Below are 20,121 nucleotides of genomic sequence, written 5' to 3'. Positions count from 1 at the left end.
CTGCATCAAGACTTCCCCAAAAGAGAAGCCAAAGTTTGATTATATGATTTTATCTCAGTGCATATGAAAATTATCTTCACCTCATTACATGATATTTACATATAATCCAGTCCATGCTTAAAAACATGTAATTTATCACCCATATTTAATATTTTTACCCCTTGAAATAAAGCAAGGGTTGTAAATTTTTTCTATCTTCTCTCAAACACCAGAATTTGTTTTAGGGAAACACAAGTAGCAGTGTCAGGACAATACCTGATTTAAATGGCATCTTGAATATCCTTGGGAGCTGCTTAGTGTGATTGTCTTGCAGAGTCAGCATTCAGAATCCACACATTTTGATCAGTGTGTGATAGTTTGTCACAAATTATAGACTTTTATTTGTCCTAATTAAGCGTTCATGATGTATTCTTAAAACTGTTCTTCTCCTAGTTCTCCATCTTTGCAAGGATTTTGTCTGCTCAAAAGTTAAAGACATAAACTTTAAATGAGAGATGGAAGATGCAAATGTCAAGATTTTTCTCTCATCTTTTCTGGAATATGAATGCCAGCTGCTTCTTTGGAATTTTCTTAAGACTTCCAAGCATCAGCAGTTTCTGCATCTTTCTTTTGAATAATTAAAGATTTTTAGCTGTTTGTAGTGTCAAAACTTTGTACTCTTTTGTCCTAAGTCTTAGGATTTCATCTGTATGACTTTCAATGCTTGCAGCTGTTAGAAGTTCTCTTTGTATCACTGATGAAACCTTCTGTAACCCGGAGAGGAAAACGTCTCAAAACTGTACATTGATCTTTAAAACTAATATACCCGTATATATCACCTCATAAACAAATTATCTAATATATTAATATTACAATAGCTAAGAATCCTAAATGTTGAGTCGGAATTCCATAAAATTCTAGATGGCCATCTTTTTTCTTGCTTTTTTTTAACCATTTTGAGCCAGTCTCTCATTTGAGTCAAGAGAGAGCAAATTGGCTTTTGATGCCTTGAATGCGACACCCACATCTGGTAAAAATAATAAATTGAAAATAATTAGCAGCTTAAAAGTAAAATAGGATGAGTGAAACTGTATAAATGTGTTGACACAGGAAGAAAGTCACAGTTCTCTTTCTTAAGGCAAAGAGAAACCAAAAATGAAGATCCATAGGGACAGAATAAAAATAGACTCCACTGCTTAAATACTCTGAGAGTCCTCATAGGTCTGCAGAGAAAGTGAGAGTTGAAGTGAAAAATATTTTGTTTAAAAATCTTCACTCATGAGTGACACTTTTAGCATCAGAGACGATTTTTCTTCCCTACTTTGCCTGGGGAGGCATTCTCTAAACCTGACAGGCTTTTTGGTGTTGTAGATGTGTGCTTGGGAGGGTGGAGGGATTTTTTTAACTTTTTCACTCATGATGTTTTCTGGGAGGTGACTTTCACCTGGGAACAGTCTTAGTCCAGATGTGGGGGCATCCTTCAAAGAGCATTGACGGGCTGTGCCTGTGTGCAAAGTGAAGGTGCCCAGTAGAGCAGGGAGAAGGGGCTGACACCCTGAGAAAGGAAATGAAAAGGAAATGAAGCTTTGGATGCATCCTTAGGAGCTTCCTTATGTGGTGTTGTGAGGTCCCCAGGATGAAGTGAGAGATAAGAATTTGACACCATGTTCTCAGAAGGCTGATTTATTATTATAATTTATTATATTATATTGTATATCATATCATATATAATATCATAATAAATCAGCCTTCTGATATTATATTATATTATATTATATTATATTATATTATATTATATTATATTATATTATATTATATACTAAAATTATACTAAATTATAGAGAAAGGAGACATCAGAAGGCTAAACAAGACTGAATAATAAAACCCTGTGACTGACTCAGAGTCTGACACAGCTGATGGTGATTGGCCATTAAATAAAAACAGTTCACATGTTTGGACTTCTTGCCTTATGATGATGATACAAATTTCTTACCTGACCAGATGGCAGTGTGGAATGCCCCTGGATTTGAGAAGTAATAACATTACTTCTGTTTATCTCACATGGTCGGCCTGCAAGCCCTCTTCTGTCTACAGTTCCACTCTGTAGCTCTTTGATGAGCTGTTTGTGACAGAATTCATCATGTATCAATGAGTTATCTCCCAAGAATCAAAACTGCTTTCTTTGCAAAAAGACTTTCAGATATACAGCAGGTAAGATTTCATAGAGCTTTCTGCCCCTCCTGACAGGCTGGAACAGCCATTTAGAGAGATCCAACCTCTTCACATTTGTCTTGGGAAAATGTTCACTCTGAGCAACTTGAAATGATGTTCAAATCACATTTACCAAGGCAGTTGATTCACTCTCGGTGTAGTAGGTGAAGAATTTCCCTTTTATAAGAATAAATAGTGCTGTTTTCATGTGATTCTGGGTCAAAAGCTGCACTTTTATGCTCACCTTTACTCTCATGGTTTGTGTCAGGTGTAGATGCCTCTCTGAACAAAATCTGCATAAATAAACAACAGCTTTTAGGGAGCACATAATAGAGGGCTGTGTGCTAATTATTGGCTCTTGCCATCACATGTTTTTTTGAGACCCAGAGCCTCAGCTACCAAACCAAATCAGAGCCAGAAAAAAAGGCTTAAAAAGTCAATTGCCTTGCCTTAGGAGGGCCTGGAAGCACAGAGTATTTCTCAGTATTAGGTACCAAAACTTTAGCCCTAGTGGCTATTTTAAGGGAAGATCATTAATCTAGAGAAAGACAATCCTGCTATTTATCTTCGGTAAAGCTGAAGCAGTAATTTGAAAAATAAGTCTAAAAGAGAATTACATCATTTGTGTAAATAGCACTGCTAAAACAACTCAGAGACCTGTTTCCTTGGCAAGGGTCTTTTCTTGTACAACCTCTGATATGGCTAGAGGGATAACCAAGGAGAAAAGATAAATAAAATTAAGTTAACAATATTAAAACCAAACACTGTTTGTGAGAGTAAGAGGACAAGGTTTGCTGACTGACACATAGGATTACTTTCTTGGTCTTCTTCTGCCTTAAACTACCTGTCCAAGATAATAAACATGCCAATACATTAGAGTTCTTGCTAATTGCAATAAGTTTTCCACCAGGGACTTCAAAGAAGCTGAATGAGAAGGCTAGTCTGTATTTGTTTATCTGTAAATTGGGTAAAAAATAAGAATAAATTAATTGCTCTGGAGTTAATGATATAGATATTTGTGATGTGCCTCAGGAAGCTGTGAAAATGTTCAATAAATGTCTGTATTACTATCACAGGAATATGCTTGAACTCCCTCTGTGAACACAGCATACCATTTGATTATATATATATAAAATTTTTAGAGCAAGAATGCAAACAGGCCAACAGCTTTTCTTATACTGCAGTGAAAGATAGATGAAGTTAGATAAGATAGATGCTGTTTATCCTATCTTCCCTGGTTTGTAATAAATTTCTGCCTTATCACTTTCATTGTTAATTCTGATTCTTTAACTTGAACTGATGATAACATTACAAAGGGAAAAAAAAAGCCAGGGTGGAGAAGGTGATGGATACAGTTTGTGTGTGCATGCCTTCAAATTGCTCCTGTAAAGTTACAGCTCATGTGTATTTTCCTTCACAGTAGTTCACAATCATGTATATGGATCATTATCCTGTGTCTTAAAAAAAAAATCATTCATATTGCGAAAGTTTAGGTCAGCATGTTGTGACCAAAATATTTTTAAGTCAAATATCTGATTTTAAGATTCTTATTAAAGAATACTAGAATGGACAGAATTTAAAAAATATATAAATAATTTACTTGGCCCTTCTCTTTGTAGAATTCCACATCTTTTCCAGTGTTCCAAATAAGGCTGTGTCAGGGTAAAGATTTATCTTTAATTAAAGATATCTTTTTAATTTGTAACAAATATTGATTGCATTATGAACCTGAAACATTATTTCAGTTGTAAAATAGTGCCCTAGAGCTGTAGTACAATTTTTCCTTACTGTAATATCACTGGACTGTCAAAACCTGGACTTAAAAACATGTATTTACCAAGCAACTGCTTCAAAGTATTATTATGACAAGTCAGTTTCTGGCAAGAAAAGAAACAAATCTATAGAAGCAATTCTCAATTAAAAGCACTTTCAAAGCAATTTGTCTCCCCAGGTGGCTCCAGGTCTCAAAAACAAGTGAGCATGGCCCTACAGTCCCCTTACAAATTGCATATATAAATGAATATAATTGCTATTTTGACTTCATATTATGTAAACTTCATGACAGCTGAGAATTTGTCACCCAAGTTCTAGCTGGAGGTTATTTGGCTTACAAAATGAAAAAACTCTCCCTTAAAAACACTGACATGCATTCAACAGCAGTGTTTCTATAGAAACTTGTTTTAATTACAGAATAGAATACATTTCCATAACAACCCAGTTCCATTGTCTTCATATTATGGCAAGTATTGGCACATTTGAATTTTCCAGACATTAAAATTAACTAATTAACATAAATTTTAAATTTTTAATCTATATTTTTTTTTTCTTTAGGTATTCATGGAAATTTATCTTTGCAGGATAAAACAAATATCTTAAAATATGGATTTTCATAAATGCAGCACACTTATGTAAATCTCTTGAAGAAAAGGATAATTTTGTTGTGAAAGTGGGTGAACAATCTTTCCTATTCCAAGTTCAGATCTTAATTATGCAGACAATAAAGGCATGTTGCTTCTGCTTTCATTGTTTGTTAGTTTTGGAATACTCTTCATTAATCACTCAAAGAGGCAAAACTAAATATCTCTGGCTATACATGCACACAATCCAATTGTTAACCTATGGGTAAATACCAGACAAAAATGTTTTCTTTCAAATATAAATTCATATTCAGTTCTGGTCTATGCATGTACCATTCAATTAAATTGTGCTCAGCCTACAGCCTGGGGGAAACTTGGATTCACACTGCTCAGAATAAAGGAGTTTTTGGAACAATTACCAATTGCTGAGTACTGTAGATACACCTTGAGGCCCAAACAGACTGGAAGTGTCACCTTGTAATACAGAAAAATGATTAATTTGTCATTACAGTTTTTAAGTAGGTGCATTATTTAAAACAGGATCTCTTCTTTTTTTTATTGGCACAATTTTATGTTATTCTATGCTCAAAAGTTGATTAAAGGGGAAATGTGGGGAAATCTTTTTAACAAGGCTGAAAAATCTATGGAAATCCAACCAATTTAACAGTTTAAAAGGTTTCAAAAAGTTTTAATAGTTTAAAATTCCAGCTACTGTACTTCATACTGAATACTTTCCTTGGGATAGGGAAGTGGTCACAGCAACAAAGCTGACACAGTTTTAGAGCTCAACCTATTAGCCAGTTTTTTTAAGAAGTCCTCCCACAACCTAGAAAAGTACTGTAAATTTTTATGGTGTAGAATTGGTTTGCACTGGCATCATTTGAAGCAATGGTGCCTGATTTAGCTGCATGCTAATCAGATGGAAACAGAAAAGGATATAATGCAGTACCAATTGCAGGAAAGAGGAAAATAGATTGTTGTGTTGTGTATATTATATTATATTATATTATATTATATTATATTATATTATATCATATCATATCATATCATATTATATTATATCATATAATATCATATTATATTATATTAACCATAACATCCAGAGTTTGACCATCCAGCCAATGCCATATCCTGCGAGAGATCCATCTGTCAAACCCACATATCATGAGTTTAGAGACAAGTATGTCCCATGAAACAATGCCAAATGCTTTGCACAAATCCACTTAGGTGATGGTCCAAGCACTGCACAAAACAAGGCACATTTGTGATGCCATGGCCTTTTCCTGAGCAAATGGATTTAACACCACAGTGTGATAAAAGAGATTGATGTCAGGGTAGTGGTGGGTGGTGGTTTCTCCTCCTCTAATGCATCACCCTCCTCCCCTGCTCTAAATAATGCAACTGGAACAAGCTATGGAATTTGCAAAGCTCAGCAGCAGCCCTCACCCATTGCATGAGACTCTGGTGTGCACAGCTGTATAATTTTATGTTTTTTCAGACCAGTGCTTAGGGAGGGAGGATAAATTAACTATAGCCACAGGGGAAAGAGAAGGTGCAAATGAGATTTATTCCATTCACCTGAAACTAATGGCAATCTATCAAGAACATAAAAGGCTTGGTTATTCATCCAGGATTACTATTCTCTATTTTCTTGAAGTTTAAGACTATTTTTTAAATCTTCTTTTCTTTTTCAGTTTTCCAAAATGGCCTTTAAATTATCTGAGAACAGTCAGAGATATACATGATGGCACAAGTTTTGAGTGGTGAAATTAAAGCACATTTTAGTCTTCTTCTGACTCATATAGATCCTCAGAGAGAAAGAAAAATATTGTTCTTCAGAGTGTTTAGCCTTTACAATGGCACATAAACATATGTACCATGCTAGTCTTTTTCTATTGTAGGGTGAACCTCCATGTTTACTCCACAGAGGAAATCCCACCTGTTTGCCATACTCCTTCTGTTCCTTGCAGTTTCATCCTTATTTCTACACACACCATCCAAACTGGAATCAGTCCTTCAAACACACTAAACCCCAAGGACTGGTTGTGATGGAAAAACACAGAATGGTTGCGGGCAGGCATGCAATTTTCTTTGCCACTCTCTTCTGTCTTTTACCAAAATCTGACAACATAGTCTTGTTGTCAGAAACCAGTAAAAATTTAACTTTTTAACTCCAAGGTAGCATTAAGAAGCAGTCATTCTTTATTTGGCTAGATTCAGGCTTGGGAACCTTTTTTTCCCTTCAAGCCTTCCTCAGCCTAACTTAACTTCTTTGCTAACCTTACATAAATTCCTCACCTTGCATTAGCAATCATGTTTTTATGCAGCTTAAAGAATTATAATGGCAATTATTAGTACAGTTACACTCACACATTGCAAAAACTCAACCAGTCAGAGAATATCCAAGTTCTTTCAGTGTTTTATTTAACCATCCATTTTCTAATCCTGTCCTTAATTCTCTACCCGATACAGCAACAGCTTTTGATCTCTCTATCTGATTATCCAATTTAGCAGTTACATTTGAAACATGCACACAAGTGTTGCTTAAATTCAAATAACCACACACTCTATTTTCATATAACAACAATAAATCTAAAGCAAATCTTTTTCCTAGGCTCATTTTAGTAGTTGCTTGCAGTTGTTCATTTTTTTTCAACAAATCCTAATTGAGTTGCATTGGCTCAAGTTTCCATTTGTCCATGTGTCCATCATAAGGAATTTTTTTATATTCCTTTCAAATTTGTATAGCTGTTATTTCCTTCCCATGTGTGTTCCTATATTTTTGTCAAATCACTGACTAAGACTCCCCATGGAACTGGATTTTCTACTGAGGTTGGTATCGGCAAGCAAGCTGAATTCTGTTCTTCCAGAACTCTAGGCAAAGATACCAGTAATACAAATGCTCTCCACAAGAAATAAAATAGAAAACATTCTTGTTTCCTTCATGTTTTCATGCATAAAGGATTATCCTCTAGTTCACAGTGGCAGGGGATTGCTGGTTTGACCTATGTGGGATGAAACAAAGGCTGTGATGAACCTGTCCCCACAGGGAAGGATTTCTTCCTGATGTCTAATCTAAATCTCCTTCACCTTAAAGATACTGGAAAGGAAGATAAAGCTTGAAATCTGAAAAGCAGGGATTTAGAGGTAGTTCAGTAGCATGTAAAAGTACAGTTCAGGTGCCGCTGTGAAATGTTTTATAAAATAATGATGATAATCTCAGGCTCTGAACAACCTGCACCAGTGCTTAAACTCCAGTGTTCTCAAAGTAAATTGCAAAGTTTGATTTAATAGTTTCAGTGCTGGAATTAACATAAATTCCTGTCTCAGTAAATTTTTGCCTTAAGAAGGCTTTCTAACCACTCACTGAACAGAATTATATTGCAGTTCAAGGGATAGTTTATGATTCCTGCTAAAACCATGTGTTAAATTACTTAACACCTACATCTCTATATTTGATCTGATATATAGATTTAGAAATGTTAGGTATGAGATGAGACATATAGGGGTTTAAAAATTAAGTACCCTACTGATGTTTATGATCATAAAAGAAATGTTCAAAGAGTGTATTCTACTAAGAATATGTTAAATGCCATGCTGCAATAACATATCTTTAATTCTCAGAGGGTTTTTTTTCCTGCAAAAACTAATCTAGATTTTTTTTTTTCCCCTTGAAGGCTTACATTATTTTGAGGAAGCCTGGCAAATACGTCCATAATAAAATAGTTTTTCTGGACAAATGCTACTATTAACATCTCCAGAACAGAGTACCTGTCAGAGCTGAATGAAGCCCACTCCAAAATACTGAATCATGTCTCTGCATGCAAGTAGCCAGACCTGCCACCCAGCTTGGGCATGGCAGCATTGGAAGGAGCATGTAATCTCTATTAAAAATCTCTTTTCAGCATGTTGGACATCTTGTTTGCTCAGGTAACCTATCCATACCTGCTTCTAAACCTGCCAGGTCCCCATAGCACTGCAGCTGAAATGGAGACATCCTCACAGTTTAGGAATTTTTCCTAGTTCATTAAAGACTGATTATTAGCCATGCATTCCAAACTGTGAGCAGCAATTACCAAAAATAATGATGTTGTCTTACTTGTACAACCACCAGCATGCCAATGTAAGTGGTCCAGTACATGCTCTTCATCAGACCAAATATTCAAACATGATTCATGGTGTTTATAAGCTAGTAAATTTTACAGAGTCCTAGCCAAGCAGTGTTGCTAATTTGATACACCTATAATGAGCTGACCATCTTTCATTTTCTCTGAAGTTGTTTATTACTGTAATAGGGCCTCTTACTCATTAAATCTTGTCAACATGACTGATGCTTAACACAGTGGCTAAAATATTATTAAGAAAAATGGCTATCAAGAACATGATGGAATGAATAAACCCTTCTGCTGAAGGTGTCTTTTGGGGAAGAATCTTTTTTCAATACCTTGTGAAGATTTGGTTAATTGTTGCCACCCATACAGAGGATTCCCAGAAGACTCCAACAAAAGGAAATCTAGAGATGTAATGAAATTTGAGCAGCATAAAAATAACACTATAAGGTTTGCAAAAAGAATAAGGAGAGTGAAATTATTTCAGCAGAAAGATAAATTGAGAGTACTGAGCAGGAATATCAAGCAGGTCTGCTCCACAAAACAGGGTTTGTAGGCAGCAGGTGCCACAGGTCTCCTGGATGCCTCTCTGCTCACACCTTAACTCCACAGTGGCACAAGACACTCGTTAAGTGTAGCACGATTTGCTATTTGCAAGTTATGATCTACAAAAAAAAAAAAAAGTGGCAGACAAGCAACCTTTGAAGATAGATGTGAACGCAAATTAAGCCACAACAGTTCTGTTCCATCTCATGAGCAACATTTCTCAGTGCAAACTGCTGCAGTGTGGCCACTTCTTTCCATGGGGTGCAATCCTCTAAGGACAGGCTGCTCCAGCCTGGGAGCAGGGTCCCCTCTCTCCACTGGGTCTCCCACTGGATCTCTGCATCTCCTATGTGTAGTGAGATAGGATATAAGAAAAATAAAGGTAGTGTAGAAAGTAATCTTACCCCTTAGGAGTTTCAGCTGGGTCAATTATCAAAGATCAGGAACAGGCCTGACTTTAACAGGCCACAGCTGTAACCAATGAGAAGAAGATGCTATAAGAGAGTGGGGTGGCTGAGTGAGAAGGGAGCTGGAGTCAGTTGGCTGCTTTGTGAAGAGGAAAGAGTCAGTGCTCTGAGGAAATGCCTATGAGAACCACGAAGGAGATATGGAACTTGTGTGCTGAGGAGACAACAGTGTGGAACAGCCTGCAATAGGATGACAACACGTGTGGGTCCCCCATGGGCTGTGAGTGGATCTCTGTATCCCCCATGGACCCCCATGGGCTGTGGGTGGGTCTCTGCATCCCTCAAGGATCTCCATGAAGGGGCACAGCTGCTCCACCCTGGTCTCATCATGGCCTGCAGAGGAATCTCAGCTCCAGCACCTGGAGCCCCTTCTGCACTGACCTTGGTGTCTCCATGTTGTTTCCCTCACATGGTCTCACCTTTTCCTCTTCTCTAGTTGGAAAATTACAGCTGCCCCCATCTTTGTTTTGATTTTCTTCTTAAATCTGGTATTATAGAGGTGTTACCAAGCTGTCTAATCGGCCTTGGCCAGCAGCATGTCCATGTCTGCTAGACACGGTGGAAGCTTCCAGCAGCTTCTCATGAAGCCACCTCTGTGACTCTTCTGCTACCAGGCTGTGGCAAACCAACCCAACAGTATACAGCAGAAATAATTTAGGTGCTTTCCTGTGAGTTTCCTAATTTTTGAATTCACCTAGCTGATTAATAGTCAAGGTATCATTATTAGCCGTGCTATCATCATTCATGTTGTGTGAGGCTTACATTTCTGAGTGTTCAATATAAGGTGACTTCAACAAAGGCTCACAGTTATTTTAATGCTGACAGGATAATCAGTGTAATTGTGATTTATTAGGATAGTTCACTGTTCACTGCATTTTAATAACCTTTTTTAATCAGAATCAGGAATTGGGCTAACATCCGATCTAAAAGATGTTACTTAAGGGTATGAGCTAGGGAATGGTAGGTTAGAGTCATATCTGCTTTAGTTTGGGTTATAGTCAGAGAATAATGTTGAATTATTTGAACTGAGCAACTGGCACAAAATTAGAAAATTTGCTCTGGATTTATGGATCTGGAAACATAATGGGACCTAATTTCTCTCAAAAGTTTCAGAAGTGGTTCATTTTGCTGGATTCATTAGCTACTATTGTGATCCTAACAATAGATTTTTTCAGTGCTCATGTTCTCTTTGAGGCATCCTGCTGCTGTTTATGAACAATATTAAATTTCCACTGAGACAGTGCTTAGCTCACCCTGTGCTATTTTTCTGAGTACATGTAAGTTAAAGCTCCTGTTATGGACCAATTAACAACAGTGCTCAACCATCAGAGGATTTGTTTGGTATCCCAAGGTAAAGGAAATTTACCTTGAGAGCTGCCCTGAGTGGTTTTTGTGTCTGTGTTTTCTGAACTGTGCTGTCTGTGGCACTGGTGTAACACACCCAATCCCAACCTGTTTTCCATGCAGACAGGAAACCTGGGATTGTCAGGACAATGTGCAGAAAGACCAACACAGAGCTGTTGCTGTCATATTTTCTGGAAAAAATCTCTTTGTCCAGGATTCTTCTCCTGGGAAGCTGAGAAGCCTCGGAGAAAGAGATAAACAATAATTATCTGATTGCTTCTCCTGTGTTTTACTGCTTTGGAATGAGTTTGGACATTGTTTACTAATAGGTGGTTGTTTGATTGGTTTCGTATGAATTGTTTTTGACTTAATGACCAATCATGGTCAGGCTGTTTCAGGACTCTGGAAAGAGTCACAACATTCATTATCTTTTTAGCTTTCTGTAAGAATCCTTTCTCTATTCTTTAGTATAATTTAGTATAGCATTATTTAATAAAATAGAGTGTCATAAAATAATGAATTAGCCTTCTGGGAACACAGAGTCAGAGGCATCATTCCTTCCTTCATCTGGGAACCCTGCAAATACAGGAGAGACCCTGGGGCAAAGGAGAGGAAAGTGGAAAGGGAGAGTTTTCTAAACACCCATTTCAAGGCGTAAAGATTCTCTTGTTGAGACTCCTGGTGCAGGAGCCAGATGTGAAGGAGACACCTGCAGAGGTTGGTTTTTATAATGTCAGTTCCCTGATGGTTCTGGCTTCCTGCATGCACCTCTTTGCCATCCAAAATATTGCTGGATGTTTATGGACAGGAGCTGCAGCGGTGTTTGGACTGCTGAGAGCTATTTTCTTGGCATGAAAAGAACTGAGCTGTCCTAAATTAATTATCTTCTTTGTTCCTAGGTGCACTAAACACTGCATTATTGCACTAAACTGCACTAAACACTGCCCCAATCCTTCTGTCCAGGTCATCTATATCCAAGGCCAAATTATACACATTTAGGTAGGAAGCAGCAGTAATGGATCATTTCCCTTTAGGTGCTGTTTCAAGAAGGGTTTGTCTGACATATTTACTTGTAGAAGTGCTGTCAAGATGTTTTGAACACTGACTCAGAGTCTTCTGGCATACCAAACTGCAATAGCAGATAACTTCTTAGCTCATTATCAGTAACAATTATACATTTAAGATTCTCATTGAAGATCTGTTTTTCTGATTAATTTGATTATGATATTTTAAAATCTTGTTATCTATACTGGTGATATTTCATAAGACAATCCTAAATATAGTCTGGCAATTCCTTTTGCCAATCTCAGTCTTTTTCTCATTCCTTTCCAGTGGCTGTTTGTGAAATGAGCTCTCATTGATGAAATCCTGACAGACTGAAACACTCTACAGGCAGATCATCACTGTTTTATGGTTGAACAGGGTCAGTGAAAAGCAGTACGTGCCTGGGTGTGGAAGTGAGCAAGAACTACATTAAACAGACTTCCAGTGTGTTTCAAGTACTGCTAGAAGCATTTAAAAAGTGGTATGTGGAAGATATAAAAGTGCAAATAGATGTATTTCAAACATTAAAATAAAAATAAAATAAAATAATTAAATAAAATTAAATCAACTTCCAAAAGCCCTTCAGCACAGCTATGCTAGGAGAGCAGATCTCTTGGTAGCGTTGTTGCCATTCAGTTTGGATTGTTGCTCGCTTTCACAATTTTGTCCCAGAACATTAAGTTTCTAAACCAACATGTCAATCTGATGGCATTGTAGGTAGCATTTGAATCATCCACTGGAAGCTGAGAAGCTGCCTTTGCTTCTTTCTTTTTTTGTGTCCCTTGCTAGTGCATCCTGCACACAGAAATAACATCACAGGCCCCGTCACTGCTGAACCTCTGAGGTGTCAGTGCCAAATGTACAACAGCCATTTTAAAGTAGGGAGGGGACAAATAAAGGGCAGATATGCTTGGACAAGTGAAGTGAAGAAATCATAGGAACTGAATGTGAATTATCAAGCAAGGTATCACTACACTGAAATCACACTCTGGTGAGCTCATAGAATCACAGAAACAGAGACTCAGAGAACCCCTGAATGGTTTGGGCTGGAAGGGGCCTTAAAGCTCATCCCATCCCACCCCTGCCATGGGCAGGGACACCTTCCACTGTCCCAGGCTGCTCCAAGCCCCTGGCCTTGGACACTGCCAGGGGTCCAGGGGCAGCCACAGCTTCTCTGGGCACCCTGTGCCAGAGCCTGCCCACCCTCACAGGGAAGGATTCCCTCCCAGTATCTAACCTAAATATATCCTCCTTCAGCTTCAAGATATTGGAAAGGGAGATGAAGTTTGAAATCTGAAAAATGAGGATTTAGAGACATTTCCATTTCAGTAAAGTGTAGAAATGTAGTTCATGTGCTGTTTAGAACTGTCCTCTAAAATAAATTGTGATAATATAGAGGTCCAGTTTTATGTAATATTTTGATGATTTTTTTTATATTTAGAATGTCTCACCATATCTTCAAGGGAGGAAAATTTTGCATGAGTATTTACAGTATGAGCAGCCAGTGACTTGTAAGACAGAAAAATTATACTGGCTCACTATTACAAAAAAAAGTGCTTTGAAAAGCTTAAGCTTAACTTGTGGGACACAGGCAAGAAAAAGACCATATAGCACATTTTCCACTCTCTTTTGATTTCCATTTATTTTTACCTACTTAAATCTATACATCTTTTTATAAATGATTTATTGCTTTATATTCTTCTAGTGAAAATTATATTAACCAAAACTCATTTGTCCTTACATTGTTTAATTTTCAAATTTCAAGTGGTTATTATTACTTCATTCCAATTTTTAAATGCTGATTTGAAACATGGAAGAAAATTCATGTGGTTTTCTCCAGAAATAGCAAAGGTCACTATTGGCAGCTTGGTTTATCTGTCTGGCCAGCTAGACAGTTACAATGACAAAGTTAATTCAAAAAGCATCAATTTATTGATATTGTCACAATTAATGTTCTGCTTATTTGAACTTTACATTTTTATTGCACTGGCACATTGATGCAATGAACTCATTTTAATTTGCAGGATCAAGGCCTTTAAGACACTCTAAGAAGAAAACTGTTCAAGTACATTGAATCACAAATCTGCAATGTTAAAAGCAGCCCTGTTAGTGCTAGTGACAAGAATGCCACCAATTTGTGACAAGTTATGGATTTCCTCTCTGCAGCAAGCAGCAGGTATGACATTCCAAGAACAGGTATCAATCATAAGCTTTTAGAATCCCAGAGTGTCGTTGTGTCGGATTTAGGTGTCCAGGTTTCTCTGGTTATGTGTTGCTGAAATGGCTCCTTAGGTATTAGAGAGTCTTTTTCTCAGCCTCATGACTGAAGAAGTTGTTGAGATTCGTCGGGTTTGCTTTTCAAGGTTGTTTATTTTTTCTTATCTGCAACATTCTTTCTCTGACCTATTGAGATTTGTCCACAGGTTTGTTCATTGCACACTGTCCGCCCTTGGGGTGGTGTTAACTTTTCATACTAAAAACTACGTGTACTTTATTTACTATAGTTTTCTAATACCTGTCACTTATGGTAGACAATCTGTCTCTATTCTATAAACCAATCAGTGTCACCATCACAGCAGAAGATGCAGGACATGAATGACAAGAAGGGCAGGACATACACAGACCACTCCATTTTGCCTCTTGAACCCCCATTCTAAAACCCCAAAATTCTACTTTTTCACCTTGTGACAAATTAACTATCATTCTCATGTAGGGGGATAGAATATAGGAAAATAAAGATGGTGTAGAAAGTAATCTTACCCCTAAGGAGTTTCAGCTGGGCCAATTATCAAAGATTAGGAACAGGTCTGACTTTAACAGGCCACAGCTGTGACCAATGAGAAGAAGAGTGCTATAAAAGAGTGGGGTGGCTGGGTGAGAAGGGAACTGGAGTTGGCTGCTTTGTGAAGAGGAGAGAGTCGGTGCTCTGAGGAGATGCCCAAGAGAAACACCAAGGAGGTATGAAACTTTTGTGATAAGGAGACAACAGTATGGAGCCCCTGTGATAAGATAACAACACATTCTGCTCAAACTCTTGTGGCTTGTGAATCTTCACACAAAGCTGGTAATTGTTTTTTCCATGGGCTAAAACCAAAGGCACAGGTGTTTGTGACTCTGTGCCAAGGTCTCTGAGCCCCCTGCCAGGGTCTCAAATCCTCCAGGGCAGTCAGAGAAATGTCCTGGGTTCCAGCACAGGTTCTGGTAGTGGTGTCTCTGTTAGAGGAGATCAGGGGCTGCCCTGTGCTGCTCACAGACAGTTACACCTTGTTTCAGACAGCTTCAAATGCACAACAGAGCAACCCCTGGATACAGCTTAGTCCCATTAGAAAACTGCAGGAATGTTGAAGAAAGGGCAAAATGCTGCACAGGGAGTGACAAAAAGAGAATTGAGGGAAAAGTAGACAATAACAGAGAAACAAACAAAAAAGTAAGGTTGAGGAAAAATCGTCCCAAATAAGCAGTTACTGAAGCATTTAGTGAAAATATCTTTCCCTCCCCTCCTGCAGACTTCAGAGAGGGGAATCTTTCCTGCCCCCTCTGCAGCCTGTTTTCTGTGTTTTTGCTGAATGTCTTGGTTTCTTTGGTGAGGCAAAAAGTGATGCAGAATGCTGGAATCAGCTTGTAAAGTTTCTTTACTGCCATACTTTGTGAGCTCATTTTCCTCCACTAATCCTTACTTCTTACTGGCTTCAGCATAAGTCTCTGGGCTGCAGACTTGGAGATGTGCACTCATGGCACTCAGGGGATTTGCAGTTCTCCAGAAAGAGCTGGATTTGGCAACTCCACAAGGCCCCAGAAATTGTTCTGTCTTGCACGGCTGTATGTACATCCTGTGTGCCCTGCAGCGGGACAAAAAGCTGAGGCAGAGACTGATGGCAAGGAAGTTCCACCTTAATATGAGGGAGAACTTTTTTCCTGTGCAGTGACTGAGCACTGGAACAGATTAACTAGAGAGGGTGTGGAGCCTCCCTCACTGGAGATATTCCAGAGCTGTCTGGACATCATCCTGTGCCATGGGCTCTGGGATGGCTGGAGCAGGAAGGTGGCACCAGATGAGCCACTGAGGTCCCTTCCAGTGCCAGGACAAGAGGACAAAGTCTTAAGCTGCACATGGGGAGGTTTAGGCTGGGCATTAGGAGGAATTTCTTCACAGAAAGAGTGACTGGGCATTGGAATGGGCTGCCCAGGGAGCTGGTGGAGTCACGTGTGGTAATTTCAGGGTCCCCCATGGCAGGAAGGAAATGAATCTGATTCCAGATTCTTAGAAGGCTAATTTATTATTTTATGTACTTATATTAAAATAATACTATACTAAAGAATAGAGAGAGGAGACTTAAAGAAGGCTTAACAAGTTACTAATGAAAAACTTGTGATTCTCCAGAGTCCTGACACAGCCTGGCTGTGACTGGTCTTTAAGTTAGAGCAATTCACATGTTGAATAAACAATTTCCAACCACATTCCAAAGCAGCAAAACACAGGAGAGGAAAATGAGATAATATTGGTTTTCCTTTTTCCCTGAGGCTTCTCAGCTTCCCAGAAGAAATCCTGGCAAAGGGATTTTTCCAGAAAATATGACAGTGACAGTCACCATCTCTGGAGGTGTTTAAGAAAAGACTGGATGTGGCATCAGTGCCATGGTCTGGTTGCCAAGATGTGTTAGGTCATAGGTTGGGCTCAGTGATCCCCAAGATCTTTCCCAGCTTGATTGATTCTGTGATTTTGTGAGCTCTTACTTGATGGCCAAGATTTCCTTCTTACAGAGCTCTTGATGTTTATTTGTTCCATGCTCAGCATAATATGTTTAGAGACTGGAAGGAAATCTGTGTACTATAATTCTGCTGCCTGTTCTACAATGATACAGTAAATTTAACTCACTGTGAACACAATTACCCATAATAACTCCATTTCCTGGCACAGAGTGGTATCTCCTTCCCAGAGGCACTGTAAAATATACTCTTGCATTGGGCCTGGCAATTTCATTGGCTGCTGGTCAATATTTTCTTCTGAAAGAATTTTCCAACAAGACTTTCCACAGGTGGATATGCTAAATATATTCATTTCTCCTTTACGTAATAAATAAACCATGTATATTATATTATAGTATATTATAGTATAGTATAATATAGTATACTATATTATAATATCGTATATATTGTATATTTTGAATATTGTATCGTTTGTATATTGTATATATTATATTGTATATATTATATTGTAAATATTTATATTATACTAATTATATCATATGATATATCACATTATATTATAGATAATATTATGTATTATATTCTATGTAATATATATTATATTTCAAACCTTATATATATATTTGAAATTTTTTTTATATTTTATACTTTTCATTATAATATGATATAATATTATATTTTATATATTATAATATATATTTTTTTCATTTTCACTCTATCATCCACATCTATTACACTGGGTAACTGAGGTATGACCAAGGTAATTTTGAAGTGAGCATTAGTAAACAAAATGGCAAAAAGTTAAACTTTTTAAAAGATTTTAAAACAACCATTCCGGAAAATGTTGATCTAAGCATTTCACCCGTAGTTTGTTATTGAAAAGCATTGTCAAAATCAAGCCTTATCATGTTGAGAAAAAAAAATGTGCCTGAGGAACATCAGCAGGGAGCAAAGAGGATTAGTCACTCTTGAAAGGTAAAAAAAAAACATAAATGTATAGAACCTAAGGCAAACAATGACCTTAAAAAGGTAGAAATGGCAAATCTTTGCATGAAAATTTTCATGCTCTTGTAGCTTTTTGGTGACAACTACTCAAAGAAAGTTGGTGAAAAGTGAATTTCTGGAGCAGAGCTGTGAGTAGCTCAGCTCCAGCTCCAGTGAATTTGTGTGTGAGAATGTGGAGATTTTAGCTATAGGAGCCATCATAATGTTTAACTGAGGAAAAAAAATTATTCTTTTTACATGATGAAAAAGTTAATTAGAGGTGAACATGTGAAATGCATGAATTCCTATTACTGCATCAGCTGCTTTTTCAAGCTGAAAGTTTTAATCTGTTCTTCCAATTAGGGCATTGCAATGCCTTCATTGACTGGATTTTCATCCTGAATTCCATGTTCCTGAAGATGTGTTTAAATGGCACTGCTTAGGAAAACTGTTATTGAGAATTGGAGAAAACACTTTATTTGAAAATTAGGTTTTGTAAAGCTGTGAAAGGGATCATAATGCAATTAAACAATCAGAAATTCTTTTACTTTTTTTTCTTTTTTCTGTGAGTGAAACAAAAGGCTCTCACAAAACACTGAACTGATTGTCAGAGGTTTTTTTCTTAAACATCCTGGAACTGTGCACTTTGCTTCATTTACTATCATTTCAAGGATAAAACCTTTTATAAAACATAGATAAAGAAACAAATATAAAAATTTGTGCAGAAAATACTCCTTGGAAACTCCTCTCAAGATAAAATAGATCTTAGTTTCGTGCTAGGTTCTTGAGACATGTTACAGGATTCAATTTAGAAGGATCCCTCTCCTAAAGAATAATTTGGAATTATCTAGCAAATGGCTCAACTAAAGTTGATGATTTTCAAGATCTTAAACTAAAGAAAAGCTTAAAAAGAAGCTGCAGCTGTATTGGAAAATTATTTATAAATGGTCATGGCAATTTAATCTCTATTAAATTTTATCACATGTATTCTCCGTATTTATAATTCTCTTTTTTTCCTGTTTATATTTGCATAAATGTTGTTTTACTTTCGTTCTGAAGTAAATTCTAGAAAATCTTTTTGAATAGGCCAAAAAGATATTTTAGTTATAGATATGCTATATATATATATTTAGTCATATAGATTTAGTAATATATATTTATATGTTATACATATATCTAGTTATATCTATTTAGTTATATATATCTCCCTATTTATAATTTTCTTTTTTTCCTGTTTATATTTGCATTCATGTAATTTTCCTTTCATTCTAAAGTAAAGTCTAGGAAATCTTTTTGAATAGGCCAAAAAGATATTTTAGTTATATGCATATTTAGTTATATGTATCTAGTTATATATAGATATTTAGTTTTTTATATATATATACACATAGTTATATATATGTGTATGTGTATATATACAACTGAATTGGCCTGAATTGGTTTTATCTAATTGTTGTGACATCAAAAAAATTTTTGCAGGCTTTTAAACAGAAACTACAATGAATTCACATAATAGCTTGATCTTTTCAAATCTTTTGTTCCTGATTAGTGACAGTAAAACAATATAATTATAAACATTTAGTTCTGATCTTTTGGGAAGTTATTTATGGGACAAGGGTACTGGTAGGTTTCTGAAGTCGCCCCTACTACCCAAAACACTAGAAAGATATAATTTACATTATACCTGGTTTATAAATGCCTTTACAGGCAATACACGCCTTGAATAAGGAAATTCTAATCATTATTATATCATCAGGATAGATTAAATAAGTACTGTTTTACATTTTAATCCTAGAATATAGCACAGAGAAAGAAATTACATAATTGGGTTTAAATGTATTTTGTAGTGGAAAAGCTGGTGATGGGATTCCAAATCCCCAAAGATGCTTTTTCATTTGATCATCTACATTGGAAGTCAGAAAATTACGACAGTGACAGAGAGGAGCACCAACTCTAGAGTACTAATTAAAATGTACCAGCTCAATGGATCTTAGTTCATCTTTGCATGGAACCTCATTAAGGCAAAATGATCTGTACAAATTAGTCTTTCCAAATAGAACCACTGGCAATTTTTAATGAGGTTTCCATGTAAAGCATCATCTGTCAAATTGCAAAACTAAACCAATCAAAGACATACCATGCTAGATTATGTCTCATGTCTATTTGTTTAATTGGGAGACTGGTTCATCTCTTTAATGCAATCTTGTGTTAGACATGTGACTTCAGAATTTAGTGACCTGCTTCCATCAATGTCAATATTTGGATGTTTAAAGAACAGTATATTTAAATTAGTATTTATAACTGTTAGCAGAATAGACTTTAATTTATGTTCTGCACACGTTCTAGGCAACTAATGTCTTTCTTACAGTACTA

This window comes from Melozone crissalis, unplaced genomic scaffold (genome assembly GCF_028551555.1).
Source record: "Melozone crissalis strain CALT ecotype California unplaced genomic scaffold, PUWL_Pcris_2 ptg000045l_1, whole genome shotgun sequence".
In the NCBI taxonomy this organism is placed as follows: domain Eukaryota; kingdom Metazoa; phylum Chordata; class Aves; order Passeriformes; family Passerellidae; genus Melozone; species Melozone crissalis.
The sequence above is the reverse complement of the archived record's forward strand: the minus strand, read 5'-3'. Positions refer to the sequence as shown.